At 44.5% G+C, this 14,261-nt stretch overlaps 1 long non-coding RNA gene across 1 annotated transcript in view; it reads right to left on the minus strand.

The window, feature by feature from the left end:
* Positions 1-1,548: 1,548 nt before the first annotated feature.
* The window catches only part of LOC103878552, a 44,352-nt gene continuing 31,639 nt past the window's right edge, over positions 1,549-14,261 (minus strand). Inside the window, exon 5 of the long non-coding RNA XR_004177772.1 lies at positions 1,549-2,776. This is a non-coding gene — a long non-coding RNA (uncharacterized LOC103878552). The remainder of the gene's footprint in view (positions 2,777-14,261) is intronic.

Raw genomic sequence — 14,261 nt, forward strand, 5'->3', positions numbered from 1 at the left:
TCATCAAACAGCTGCCTCCACAGTTCTAAAGTTGCTTATGTCTCCCCACTTCCCAAAAACCAGCTCCAGTGCTGCCCAATCTAAGCCAATTGGCATGGAGGTGTTAGTGGCACCCAAGGCTACCAGACAACATAGCTCAGCTCCAAGTGTTCCCAGTCTGATAAGCCAATTGGCATCAAGGTGTTAATAGCTGATGAAGCTACTAGACAATGCTTTTGCTGATTAACTTGAACTTTTAGAGCCATACACGGAAGAATAATTCCAAAGTTGAAGATTTCAGGGCAGGGCCAGATGGAGATTTAGGGGGCACTGCAAGATGGGACAATAGGACTTTTGAAACAGGCCTGAAACCGACCTGAAACAGACCACAATTAGTATGCATAGGCAAGGTTGTCTTTCTGAATATTGTTGCTACTGGAGATACGGTGTTATTCTTTTTTTTTTTTTTTTTTTTTAGAGGGAGTCTTTCTATTTCACCAGGCTGGAGTGTAGTGGCACAATCTCGGCTCACTGCAACCTCCATCTCCTGGGTTCAAGCAGTTCTCAGTCTCTTGAGTAACTGGGATTACAGGCACATGCTGCCACACCCAGCTAATTTTTGTATTTTTAGTAGAGATGAGGTTTCACCATGTTGGCCAGGATGGTCTTGATCTCCTGACCCTGTGATTCGCCTACCTCAGCCTCCCAAAGTGCTGAGATTACAGGCCTGAGCCACCGTGCCCAGCCCAGTGTTACCCCTGTACCATCAACATACACACTCATACACACACTTGCACATGCATACGTGTGTTCTCACATTCTTCATTTTAAGCTCCCCTCTTCTCTGGCTCCCAATAAAAATGGGTGGCTAAGCACTTCCATTCATCTCCTCCCTCATGGTAACCTCCAGCAATTGGAAGGCTTTCAAATGAGTAATTGAGGGTTCAGAAGAGACACTCGCCCACATTTAAGGAGCTCTCCACCTCAAGATGAATGCCACTTTTGCGCATGGTCAGCGGCCATACCACACCAGCCACACCTTAGGTGTGGTCAGTCTTTGATTCTGGATCAGACAGATCCTCACAAGCTTTCGTAAAAGTGCTCTTGCTCGATGTGGGGATTTCAATCCTAAAATGACTGCCTCCCTCACTCCTACCCTGGCCTCTTCCCTGTGGGCGGATATTCACAAGCCAAATCAGCTCTCAGAATTAGGGCTTTGGGGACTGGAGAGGTAAGAAATATTTAAAGGTGTTTGTTACAACATAGAATTAGACTCAATGAACAATTGAAAATAACTTGAGTTGAAACAAAGGAATTTTTTTTTTTTTTTTTTTTTTTTTGAGACGGAGTCTCACTCTGTCGCCCAGGCTGGAGTGCAGTGGCCGGATCTCAGCTCACTGCAAGCTCCGCCTCCCGGGTTCGCGCCATTCTCCTGCCTCAGCCTCCCGAGTAGCTGGGACTACAGGCGCCCGCCACCTCGCCCGGCTAGTTTTTTGTATTTTTTTAGTAGAGACGGGGTTTCACCGTGTTCGCCAGGATGGTCTCGATCTCCTGACCTCGTGATCCGCCCGTCTCGGCCTCCCAAAGTGCTGGGATTACAGGCTTGAGCCACCGCGCCCGGCGGAATTGTTTAAATACAAAAAACAAGAAGAAGGAAAACAGGATTGCAAAACAGAAAAGGCAACGATGTGTTATGAGTAGAAACACCAGAACATACAGCTTGGAAACAGAGGAGGTGGAGTGAAACCTGGAATATTACGGAATACAGGCTTTGTCAGACCCCATTACTGAGGAGTAGGAAGGCAGTTGGAGGTGTTTGAAAAATCAGATGATAATTTCAGGAGAACAAGAAACAGATAGAGAGATACCTGTGGAACTCTCGCCTCAAAAAACAACACTCACTCAAGTTGCTCTTCCTGCAACAGTGGTACACATACAAACTGACTCCTATCCATCCAGTGATGACCTTCCCAAATACAGAAGACCTGCGGGGGCAGCCTTGTAAATGAAGAACGTGCTGAGAAAATGAAACGCCAAGGGGCCTGGTCAACTGTGGGAGGCAGGTGTGGCCAGGGTGGCCGGTGGTGAGGGCGATGGCTCAGTGCCAGAAGACATATCCCACTGCGATCAAGCAGGTTCCCAAAATTGTCATGAGGTTCTACCTGGACCTAAGAGGCCTGAATAAAGAGAGTAAATGTCGTGAATATGAATGACAGCCTCTATCTGATGAAAGTCGCTGCTTACACATTCTGCATTGTCACAACTTGACATTCATCACTTGTTTCTATTAAGATTGGTGGGAGAAAGTGCAGAACTGAAGCTCATTTACTTATGTTACGTGATTGAAAATTTGGACAGGCGAGCCAAAGTTTATATCCACTCTATTTGTGAAAGAAGTTGTGTAAAGCAGACTCGTAAAAAGGGAGCAAGTTTGAGCCATGTGGGAGAAGCCGAGTCTCCGAGAGTCCTTTCATTAGGCTGTGCCCTGCAGGACAACCAGCCAGCCATCTGTGGGATCGGTTGGTGGCTCTGAAGACCCTCCTCATATACATCCAGACGGTGCCATTCCTTGTGTTTGTGAGGTGGAAAGGATGTGTTACCAGCTGTTGACTGAGGCTGGTTTCTTGTAGTGTGGGAGGTGGGAACTTGCGTCTGGGCTGGCCCTGCCCTGCCATCCATATCCCAGGCTCAGTGCCTTCTTCTCTACCTGTGTGAGTTTGCTGGGGCTGCCATAGCAAAGTCCCACAGACTAGGATGCTTACACAGAGATCCTGAATTTTCTTCACAGTTCTGGAGGCTGGAAGTACAAGAACAAGGTGTCATCAGGGTTGGGTTCTCCTGAAGCCTCCCTCCTTGTGCCCTTGCTTGATCTTCTGTGGGTGTCTGTGTTGAAATTTCTTTCTTTCTTTCCTTTTTTCTTTTTTGAGTCAGGGTCTCACTCGGTCGCCCAGGCTGGAATACAATGGCACAATCATAGCTCACTGAAGCCTTGAAGTCCTGGGCTCAAGTGATCCTCCTGCCTCAGCCTTGTGAGTAGCTGTGACTACAGGTGTGTGACACCACACCTGGCTAATTTTTTAAATTTTTCATATAGATGAGGTCTGGCCATAGTGCCCAGGCTGATCTCAAACTTCTGGCCTTAAGCGATCCTCTTACCTTGGCCTCCCAAAGTTCTGGGATTACTGGCATCAGACCCCACACTCAGCCCTCAAATGTGCTCTTCTTACAAGGACACTGGTCATATTGGATTAGGACCCACCCTAATGACCTCATGTTAGCTTAATTACCTCTTTAAAGACCCAGTCTCCAAATACTAGCGGTTAAGACTTCAACAGAAGGATTTTGAGGGGACACAGTTCAGCCCACAACAGCAACCAAAGGTCGAAGTGATCTGGCTTGCATCTGAAAGGCAAGTTCATTTCTCGGTTCTGTGTTTGGAGGGGAGCTCAGGGCAGACTGAAGCTAGGTCCTTCCTGGCATCCAGTGCTGAAAGGACCTGACCCACCCCCTCTCAGAGACCTGTCTACACCTCCACAAAACAGACACTGGCTGACACATTTTCTAAGAATGTTGGTGGTCTAAGAAAATGGCTTTAAGCACCCAGCAGAACATTTTCCCCCCCACAAAGAATGAGCACTGCTAGGCTAATTACAAATCTGTCTTCTTTATTTATTGCAGCAAGTTCCCTAAGGCAGTCGTTTCCAAGGCTGCTGTTCATCAGAATCACCTGGGGAGTTTAAAAACAAAAACAAAGAAACAAAGAAACAAAAATAGATTCTTTGACCTCGTCCTAGAACTATAGAATCAGCTTCTCAGCCCTGGGGAATCAGTATTTTTAAAAATAATCCCCCTAAAGCAAGTGATATGGTTTGAGATGGGGTCTCGCATCTGTTGCCTCAGGCTGGAGTTGCAGCTGGCATGATCTCAGCTCACTGCAACCTCCGCCTCCTGGAGTTCAAGCTGATTCATCCTGCCTCAGTCGTTCCCGAGTAGCTGGGATCATGATAGGTGCACAAATCTCACCAAGCCTGGCTAATTTTTGTATTTTTAGTAGAGATGGCGAGTTTCAATGCATATTGGTCAGGCCTGGTACCATCGAACTCCGTGACCTTGCTGCTCATTCTCACTTCTGCCGTGATTGTGAGGCTTCCCAAAGTGCATGTAATTACAGGCTGTGAGTCCACTAGCACCTCAGTCCTGTATAATTTTTCCAGTAATAAAGTATGCCAAAATCAGAAAAGTGAGAACGGACTACTACTGCAATTATTCTGCTGAAATGCTAACTGGATTTGAGGACCTAAGGGACACTTGGTTATTTGGTGAATATCTTCCTGATGCTGTCCTCTGTTACAGCATTTATCACATTACATTACTGCTGTTCATTCACCAGATACAAGGTTTGTGATCTTCTAAATGCATCGTCCTCTGACAGGTGATGGGAATTTGTGAACAAAAAAGCTATTTTCTCTTAAAGTGCTGTGAAATACCATTTTATCCCCATCAGATTGTCAAAATTGAAAAGTCTGACTGCAGCAAAGATGATCAAGATTGTGAAACAATGGAAACGTTTGCGCATGACTCGTTTGAGCATAGGTTGGTTTGATCACTTCTGGAAAACAACTTGGGATTCTCTAGAAAGGTTGAATCCCCTCCTAGGGGTCTCTCCAGGAGAAATTGTTCTCCGTGGGGCTCAGGAGACGCACACCAGATGGCCACAGCACCACTGCTTTTAGAAGCATAAAACTGGATATGTTTTATCCACAATGTGCATCAACGTAGAAAAGATCAACAGTAGAGAATTTCTGCAATGCAATTCTACAAAGAAGTGAGAAGCAACAAGCCACAGCCACCTTACAGCAACACAGATGAACCGCATAAACATAATCTCGGATGAAATACCCAGGTCAGAAGCAAGTCTCATAAGAACGCATTCATGGCCAGGCGCAGCGACTCACGCCTGTAATCCCAGCACTTTGGGAGGCTGACATGGGTGGATCACGAGGTCAAGAGATGGAGACCATCCTGGCCAACGTGGTAAAACCCCATCTGTACTAAAAATACAAAAATTAGCTGGTGTGGTGGCACGTGCCTGTAGTCCCAGCTACTAGGGAGGCTGAGGCAGGAGAATCGCTTGAACCAGGGAGGCAGAGGTTGCAGTGAGCCAAGATCAGCCACTTCAGTCCAGCCTGGGCGACAGAGTGATACTCCGTCTCAAAGCAAACAAACAAACAAATAAACAACAACAACAACAACAACAACAAAAACGAGACAAGAGCATTCCTCCGGGACAGGGGGCGAGAGCAGGGAGTTTCCAGAGCACAGTCCCTGCCTTGGCCCCAGGCCCTGGCCTCGGGGGTTACTGAATTCGCGCTTACTCCATATCAACTCACCACCCTTAGTATAGTCTAGAAACCCACGCAGTCTCCTCCCAGGAAATGAGGAAAGCCCATTCCTATAGAGATTTAAGCCATACAAAGCTTACTGTTAGAAAATGTGCAAATGCAATGCTACTTTATGAGCCCCAACGTGGGTTTTTAAAAATCTGCATATATAGGCCAATGCAGGTGGATCAGCTGAGGTCAGGAGTTCGAGACCGGCCAGGCCAACACGGCGAAACGCTGTCTCTACTAAAAATACAAATATTACTTGGGCGTGATGGTGGGCGCCTGTAATCCCAACTACTCAGGAGACTGAGGCAGGAGAATTGCTCGAACCCAGGAGGCAGAGGTTGCAGTGAGCCGAGATGGTGACATTACACTCCAGCCTGGGCAACAGAGTGAGACTCCATCTGAAAAAAAAAAAAAAAAAAAAATCTGCATATATAAGTCAACCCTTTAGTGGGGTCATTTTACAATGACATTGCAGTGGTGCCTTGTGTATAAGGAGATGTTATTTATCTACTACAAATGCTAGAAGGAGTTATAAATGTATATGGTAGTGAAAATCCATACAATAGTGACCTTAACACTCTTGTCAGTTTGCACATTGATAGGAAGTTTTATGATGAAGTCACGTAAAGTGACAGACTGCTTCAGAAATATTCAGTTACGGATTGCACTGGCCAGGAGGAAGCAAAGGAGGAGGCGGCTCACATATTGTGGCTCATTATTTGCTTATACAGGTGAACACTTCTGTTTAAACTGTGATTTGAAACAGCCACCCACCCACCCTCATGGATCGGCCCATTCATTTCTATGACCCTTTCTGACCATGCAGACATGCACGCCTTCCCAGCCCCACTTATGCAGACATACAATTCTATTTGGCTCCACTAATCACTTCTTCTCAACACCCTCTCTTCTAGAGTTTCTAGTGCTTTCCAACTTTTTATGTCACGGTACACATAGAATGATAATATTGCTACGCACACTGGAACAAACTGGAAGAGGTTTGAAGCACCTATCTGTGGGGGGATTTAGTAGGCAATTTATATCTTTTTAGATTATAAAGTTTTTAAAGATGCAATGCATTTGAAAAAATATTAAATATGAAATTCATATAAAACTTCCAAGTAAAAGCTTTTCAAGTCTTTGATTGAGAACCCTACACTTCCTTCCATGAATATCAATCTTTTAATGCCTAAAACGGCAGCATGCAGTCTCTGAGTACGACTTTAATAACGAATGGATTTCTAGTTTTCCATGTACATTTGTTTCCCACGACTTCCATAATAAAGAACCAGTCACTAGTGGCTTAAAACAAATATATTCTCTCACAGTTCTGGAGGCAAGAAATCTGAAATCAAGGTGTTGCCAGAGTTGGTTTCTTCTGAGGGCTCTGAGGGGGCATCTATTCTGGGCTGCTCTGCTAACTTCCGGTGACCGCTGGGGATGCTTGGTGTTCCTCGGCTTGTAGATGTTCTCCAGTCTCCACCTCTATCTTCACATGGAGCTCTCCCTGTGTGTCCCCGCCTCTTCATATTAGGGCATCAATCTTCCTGGATTAGAAACCCACCTACTCCAGTGTGACCTCACCTTAACTGATTACATCTGTCACAACCCTATTTTCAAATAAAGTGCAGAGGGTTAGGACTTCAACATTTCTTTTTTGGCGGACGCAAGTCAACACATAACACCACGGAACTTTTTCAAAGCAAGCGTTTCAAAATAACCGTGAGGTTCTCATTTGCAGGATATTCATACATAATTAGAGCCACCCTGAGCCAGCTGGGACACCATTAAAATAGTGCACCAGTTGCAAAAAAGAGAGACACATTCAATATTTGTGAAGACAGAGATTTGGGATTGCTGCAGGCTCTTCTCTGCCTCCCAGCCCCCAACAGCAACAAGCCACTCAGAGCACCTGAAACATGGCCTTCCCAGCTGCCTCATGGAGGCAGGGCATGCCCATGGCTTCCATGTCATGGACTAGCAAGTGTGGGAACCCAAGGAACTCTCAGGCCCCACGCCTGTGAACTTCAGTGGTCTGACCTGCACTCATGGAGTTCTGGGGAAAGCTGCCCTGTGGCTGGAGATGCTGCCCCAGGGGCTTCAACCACCTCACTGGCAGGACTGCCTTGACATTCATCGATGGAGTGCTCGCATCCTGCAGCTCCTGGTGGCAGACTTCTCTTGGCCTCTGTTGCCCTACTTCTCCACTGTTCCTTCCAATCTCTCCACTGGTTCCTGTTCTTCCACCTACTCCTTCAAGTTGGGTGTTCCTGGGGTCCCAGCGCGGACTCATTTTCTTTTGCTGACTTTTCTTTACTCTCGAGGCTGGAGGGTAAACCCATTGTTACCCATGTCTCCTCCCAGCTGTCTACCCTGACCTTCAGATCTACAGGGGACCTGATGTGTCCCTGCCCTGCCTCCTCCAGCTGAATTCGGGATCACGGCCTCATGCCCCACACCTGCTCTTCTGACTCAGTTAACGGGTCTTCCCATCACAAGATATGCAGCCAGCAATTCTGCAGCACTGTTGACGGCTCCCGCTCTCTTTATCCAAAGGAGTTTGTCAGGGACCATGCCCACATTCTCAGGGGCGGCTTGCAAGGCCCCTGGTGAGTTTGTTTGTTGTGTTCCTCTCCAGCGTATCTCCACACCCTGCCACTCTTCCTTAGTGAAGAAACAGAATGACGTGCAGTTTTCTGACTTTCTCACTCTCCCACACCCGTTCATTATCCTTCCCTTCACCTACTTCCTGCATCTTCTACTTTACATGCAGCCTTTCAGATGCACGCAGCTCAAATGCCACTTCATCAGTGCACGTGGGGGCTGGGGGATGACATCAACTCTACATGAGAGGGTCAGAGGGAACTTCACAAATGAGGCTTTCTCTTATACATTTAAATCTCTCACGTATTGGTAGTCATTTTGGTGTTAAAGTCTAGAGAGGTGGCCGGGCGCAGTGGCTCACGCCTGTAATCCCAGCACTTTGGGAGGCCGAGGCAGGCGGATCACCTAAGGTCTGGAGTTTGAGACCAGCCAGTGAAACCCCGTCTCTGCTAAAAATACAAAAATTAGTTGGGCGTGGTGGCAGGCACTTGTAATCCCAGCTACTTGGGAAGCTGAAGCAGGAGAATCACTTGAGCCTGGGAAGCGGAGGTTGCAGTGAGCCAAGATCGCGCCACTGCACTCCAGCCTGGGCAATAGAGGGAGACGCTGTCTCAAAAAAAAAAAAAAGTCTAGGGAAGTGGTTCTCAGAATGTGGTCCCTGGAGCAGCAGCAGCAGCCTCACTTGGAAACTTGTTAGAAATGCAAATTCTCAGCACCCACCCCCGCCAAGATCTATTGAGTCAGAATCTCTGGGAGTGGGGCCCAGCAATCTGTGTGAGTTCTCCAGGTGACCCTGGTGCCTGCTCCAATCTGAGAACCACTAGTCTAGATCTGGCATGAGGAGAAAGGGGAGATGGAATTGCATTGTGAATGCAGCCACCGTAGCTAGTGGATGGGGCTTCCCTTGGCCAAGCCCTTGTCTCTCCCAGCTGCAGTCACTCACCTGACTCACATACAGCCTGAGACAGGTTCTTTTCCCACCAGGAAGACCATCAGATGCCCTCCGAATGGGATTGAAATTGGTTTTAGTATCAGGAAGTTGGCACTGATGGCCCAGACCTTGCATTTGTTTTTCTCGTCTCACTGCTAGGTCTTTTCTCCTTTTAAATGAGTGATCTTTTGATCCACTGCCTTGCCTGACTTCTCATTCAACAGCCAATTAGCCAGCATCATGCAGCTACCTCCCCAAAATTCAAAATTCCATGTCACCAAAACTGGCTGTATTTCCTCACCCCAAACTATTCACACGTATTCAGTTCTCCTTCATTCTATTTATTTTCCTCTAAGGACCTAGAGACAGATTCTCTGGACAGCCTGAATTCATGCTTTTCCTCCAGCTTACTTTTAGAGCTTTGTCTGGTTATTCCTAACCATAAGGAAAGTCAAATAGTTGAGTCAATGGAATAGAGAACACAGAAATAGTTCCTAGTAAATATAGGAACATAATATCTGACAAGGGAGATAATTTAATTCAGTGGGGATTAAGTTCATTCAGACTTTCATTTACTTGAGCTACTTTATAACTACAAGTCATAGAAAATGGATAGTAACACAAATGCTTCTTGTCTATAGAAATGCAAAAATATTCTAGTGAAACAAAACTGATTATTGTGGTGTATAGTGACCGGTTTTGCCAGTTTTTGCATCTATTTGTAAATTCATTTCAACACTTCCTTATCAGATCGTCAGTATGATACTTCAATTCACCTCTCACTCTGTTGTAACATCTTACTAGTTCCCTCGTTAATTACAAGTTCAATAAAATCTTTGACAGGTGTTTATTTTATATCTTTATAAGAGTCATAAATACCTTTAAAATTTTTATCTTTTAACAAAACAAAAATTAAAAATGAAATATGAAATAATGTATCAGCAGCATCCAAAGTATTTATTAAAATTATTACAGTATTTTCACAATATTTTTGTGAGTATGGAACTTGGAAATAAGTGAATTTAGAGCTAAAGAAATGTCAATATACCAAGTCAACTTTTTATCAAACATGATTAAATTGAACTCTTGCTGGGAAAATATTGCTCTTTGATCTAAAACCTACAATGATCTATGTATTATAAAAGCAGTTAGGCTGAGTGTGGTGCCTCACACCTGTAATCTCAGATTTTGGGAGGCCAAGGCAGGGGATCACTTGAGCCCAGGAGTTTAGGACCACCTGGGCAACATAGGGAGACCCCCATCTCTATCCAAAAAAAAAAAAAAAAAAAAAATAGTAGCTGGGCATGGTGGTGCGTGCCTGTAGTCCCAGCTACTTGGGAGGCTGAGTTGGGAGAATCACCTGAGCCCAGGAAGTTGAGGCTGCTGTGAGCTGAGATCACACCACTGCACTCCAGCCTGGAAGAGAGAGCAAACTCTGTCTCAACAACAATTTTTAAAAAATTAGTTAAGAGCTACATAATTTGGGAGAAAAGAGAAAACCAAGTTGGAAAATTTAAAACAAAGAGTATACAAACTCAAAATCTTAAGGAAAATTTGCATGTAATCTGGAAATTAGAAAGCTGAGTTCCTACTCAGTGAACATAATGAATGAGAATGACAGAGAGAATTCAAGCTATAATTCTACCCTTTCCTATTAGATTGAAAACATGTAATTAGACTCTTCTCTGAACATCAGCGTTTGTTGATGCCATCTGCATCAGTTAGGATTGCTTTTGGCAGTATTGACAGAACTCTGACCGCAGTAGCTAAAGCAAGTAAGGGTTTCTTTTCCTCATGTCCCAAGAAGCCTGGAGATAGGTGGCCCTGGGAAGGTGCAGGGGCTCTGATGTCACAGGCACAGTCCCCTCTGTAACTTTCCACTCTGTCACCCTTAGCATGTGGCTGTCTCACGCTTCAAAGATGACAGCACCCCAGCATCGCACGCACGCTCTGGGCAGGAAGAATTGCAAAACGCACTTGCTCGCTTTCAGTTTGATCCTTTTATAAGAAGCCGCTCACAGTGGCTTCCCATTCACAGTAACTGGCCTTCAGCTTACACCTGATTGGCTAGAATTGTTCACAAAGCCACACTTACCTCCAAGGGAGCCTGGAAAATTGAGTATTTAGTTGGATACATCACTATTTCTAATAAATTCTTGGCTCTGAAGCATGAAAGAAGAGGTACAGTCATGATATGGGGTATAGGATGTTTATTTGAGTCAGGTAAAATAATAGTAATAGTAATAGTGATAGTGATAGTAATAGTGATAGTGATAGTAATAGTAATAGTGATAGTAATAGTGATAGTAATAGTGATAGTAATAGTGATAGTGATAGTAATGGCAATAGTGATAGTAATAGTGATAGTGATAGTAATAGTGATAGTAATAGTAATAGTGATAGTAATAGTGATAGTAATAGTGATAGCAATAGTAACAGTGATAGTAATAGTAATGGAAAGCACTAAAGCATGGTTGCTTTCTTGGATGAATAGCTGTCCAGAGACAATGCCATAGAAAGAGCTCTGAAAACTCTGAATCCAATCTTTGGCCTGCCACTGACCAGCTGTGTGACCAGGAGTAGCATCTCTCGGCTTTTATTTCCTCATTTATTAAATGGAAGAGTTGGATTAGCTCTAAAACTTTATCTTAATTACCAGTAACTTGGGGTAGGATTTTGGCTGTATCAATCTCTGTAGAGTGCCACAATAATGCTTTAATAAAATTATCAAAGTCAGAGTCAGAGGAATACATCTGGTAAAACTCTATGTGAACAAATGAACTAAGAGTCATAGATAGCTTTGTTAGAGTTCCAAAAATTACACAGATTATAAAGAATAAGGGAGATAGCATAGAATCAGGCCCATTTTCTGAAAAATTAAGACATTGATGAAATACTGTTGATAAGGACATTTCTACTTACTGTGGTAAGTAGAAATAAGGGTCCCCCAAAGATGTGCACATCCTCACCTGGGAAGGGACTTTGCCAAGGTAGTGAATAGCTAGGAACCCTGAGATGGAGAGATCATCCTGGATTTATCCTGGTGGGCCGAATGGACTCAGAAGGGTCCTTAACAGTGAAGGGAGGCAGAAAAGGAGCTCAGAGTGATGAGATGTGAAAGGGACTTGACCAATTGCTGCTGGCTTTGAAGATGAAGGAGGAGGTCACCAGCCAAGGAGTGCAGGCAGCCTCTAGACACCGAAGGAGGCAAAGAAATGGATTCTCCACGGAGTCTACAGGGAGGAATGCAGCCTGCTGACGCCTTGATTTTAGTTCAGTGAGCTGTGTATTGGACTCGGAACTCCAGAACTCTAAGATAATACATTCATGTTGCTGTAAGTCGCAAGTCTGTGGTCACTGTGACAGCAGTATAGGAGATTCAGGCAGATACTCTCTGTCCCTTCCTTACCCCCCTTCCCTCTGTTGCCTGAGACCACACACCAAAGCTTAGAAAGAAAACTTATTTTAAACCTGTTTAAATATAAGACCTGCCACTGTAAAACTACTAGAAGAAAACATAGGGGAAATACTTCAGGACATTAGACAAAAAATTTATGGCTAAAACCTCAAAAGCACAGTCAACGAAAGCAAAAACAGACAAATGGGACTATGTTAAAGTAAAAAGCTTCTGCACAACAAAGGAAACAATCAACAGAGTAAAGAAACAACCTAGAACGGGAGAAAATATTTGCACACTGCTCATCTGACAAACGACTAGCATCCAGAATTTACAAGGAACTCAAATGACTCAACAGTGAAAGACAAATAATCCGATTAAAAAGTGAGCAATAGGCCGGGCGCGGTGGCTCAAGCCTGTAATCCCAGCACTTTGGGAGGCCGAGACGGGCGGATCACGAGGTCAGGAGATCGAGACCATCCTGGCCAACACGGTGAAACCCCGTCTCTACTAAAAAATACAAAAAACTAGCCGGGCGAGGTGGCGGGCGCCTGTAGTCCCAGCTACTCAGGAGGCTGAGGCAGGAGAATGGCGTAAACCCGGGAGGCGGAGCTTGCAGTGAGCCGAGATCCGGCCACTGCACTCCAGCCTGGGCGACAGAGCGAGACTCCGTCTCAAAAAAAAAAAAAAAAAAAAAAAAAAGTGAGCAATAGACCCGAATAGACATTTCTCAAAAGAATACATACAAATGACCCACAGGTATATGAAAAATGCTCGGTATCACCCATCATCAGGGAAATGCACAATGAGGTTATCATCTTGCCTCAATTAGAATGACTTATCAAAAAGACAAAAAACAGCAAATGCTGATGGGGATGTGGAGAAATGGGAACTCTTAAACACTGTTAGTGGAAATTTAAATTAGTACAGCCCTTATGGAAAACAGTATGAAAGTTTCTCAAAAAACTAAAAATAGAACTTCCATATGATCCAGCAACCCTACTCCTGGGTATTTATCCAAAGGAAAGGACATCCGTTTATTAAAGGGATACCTGCACCCCCATGTTTATTGCAGCACTATTCACAATAGTTAAGATATGGAATCAACCTAAGTGTCCATCCAGAGATGAATGGATAAAGAAAATGTGGTTCACATACATGATGGAGTAGTATTCAGTCATAAAAGAGAATGAGAGATCCCATCATTTTCAGCAACATGGATGGAACTGGAGGTCATCATGAGTGAAATAAGCCAGGATTAGAAAGACAAATATGCATGTTCTCACTCACATGTGGGAGCTAAAAAAGTGGTTTGCATGGAGGTAGAGTGGCAGCTACCGGAAGCTTGGAATCAGGAGCAGTGGGGGATGCTGGTTAATGGATGCAAACATACAATTAGATAGAAGGACTAAGACGTAGTGTTCAATAGCGCCGCAGGGTGACTACGGTTACCGACACGGTATTGTATATTTCCAAATAGCTAGAAGAGAAGAAATGTTCCCAATAAAAAGAAATGATCATTGTTTGAGGTGATAGATATCGTAATTACCCTGACTTGATCATTACACATGGTATGCGTGTATCAAAATACCACATGTACTCCATAAATATGTACACTTCTTATTTATCAATTAAAAAAGAAAAAAATGCTATTTAATAGTCCCTAGTGTGGTGGAACTGTTTGCATCCTCTAGGAAAGACATGACAAGTAGTTGACATTTTATGGCTGATTTTGATAAGCTGAGAGCCGCTGCTGTTGAAGAGGATTGATTGAGAGCGGTGTGATTGAGCACTGGTGTCCATGCCGGGTGCGGTGATGGCACACACAGCTGCTGCTTCTGTTCAAGGCTCACCATTCATGATCATTCCCAGTCCTTTCCATCGCTTTGTTATTTTCCACAGAGTCCCTGTAATGTCTCCGAAAAGCACAAGCAAAGCTCTCCCTGATCTGACTCAAGGC

The sequence above is a fragment of the Papio anubis genome, chromosome 13 (genome assembly GCF_008728515.1).
Source record: "Papio anubis isolate 15944 chromosome 13, Panubis1.0, whole genome shotgun sequence".
Classification (NCBI taxonomy): domain Eukaryota; kingdom Metazoa; phylum Chordata; class Mammalia; order Primates; family Cercopithecidae; genus Papio; species Papio anubis.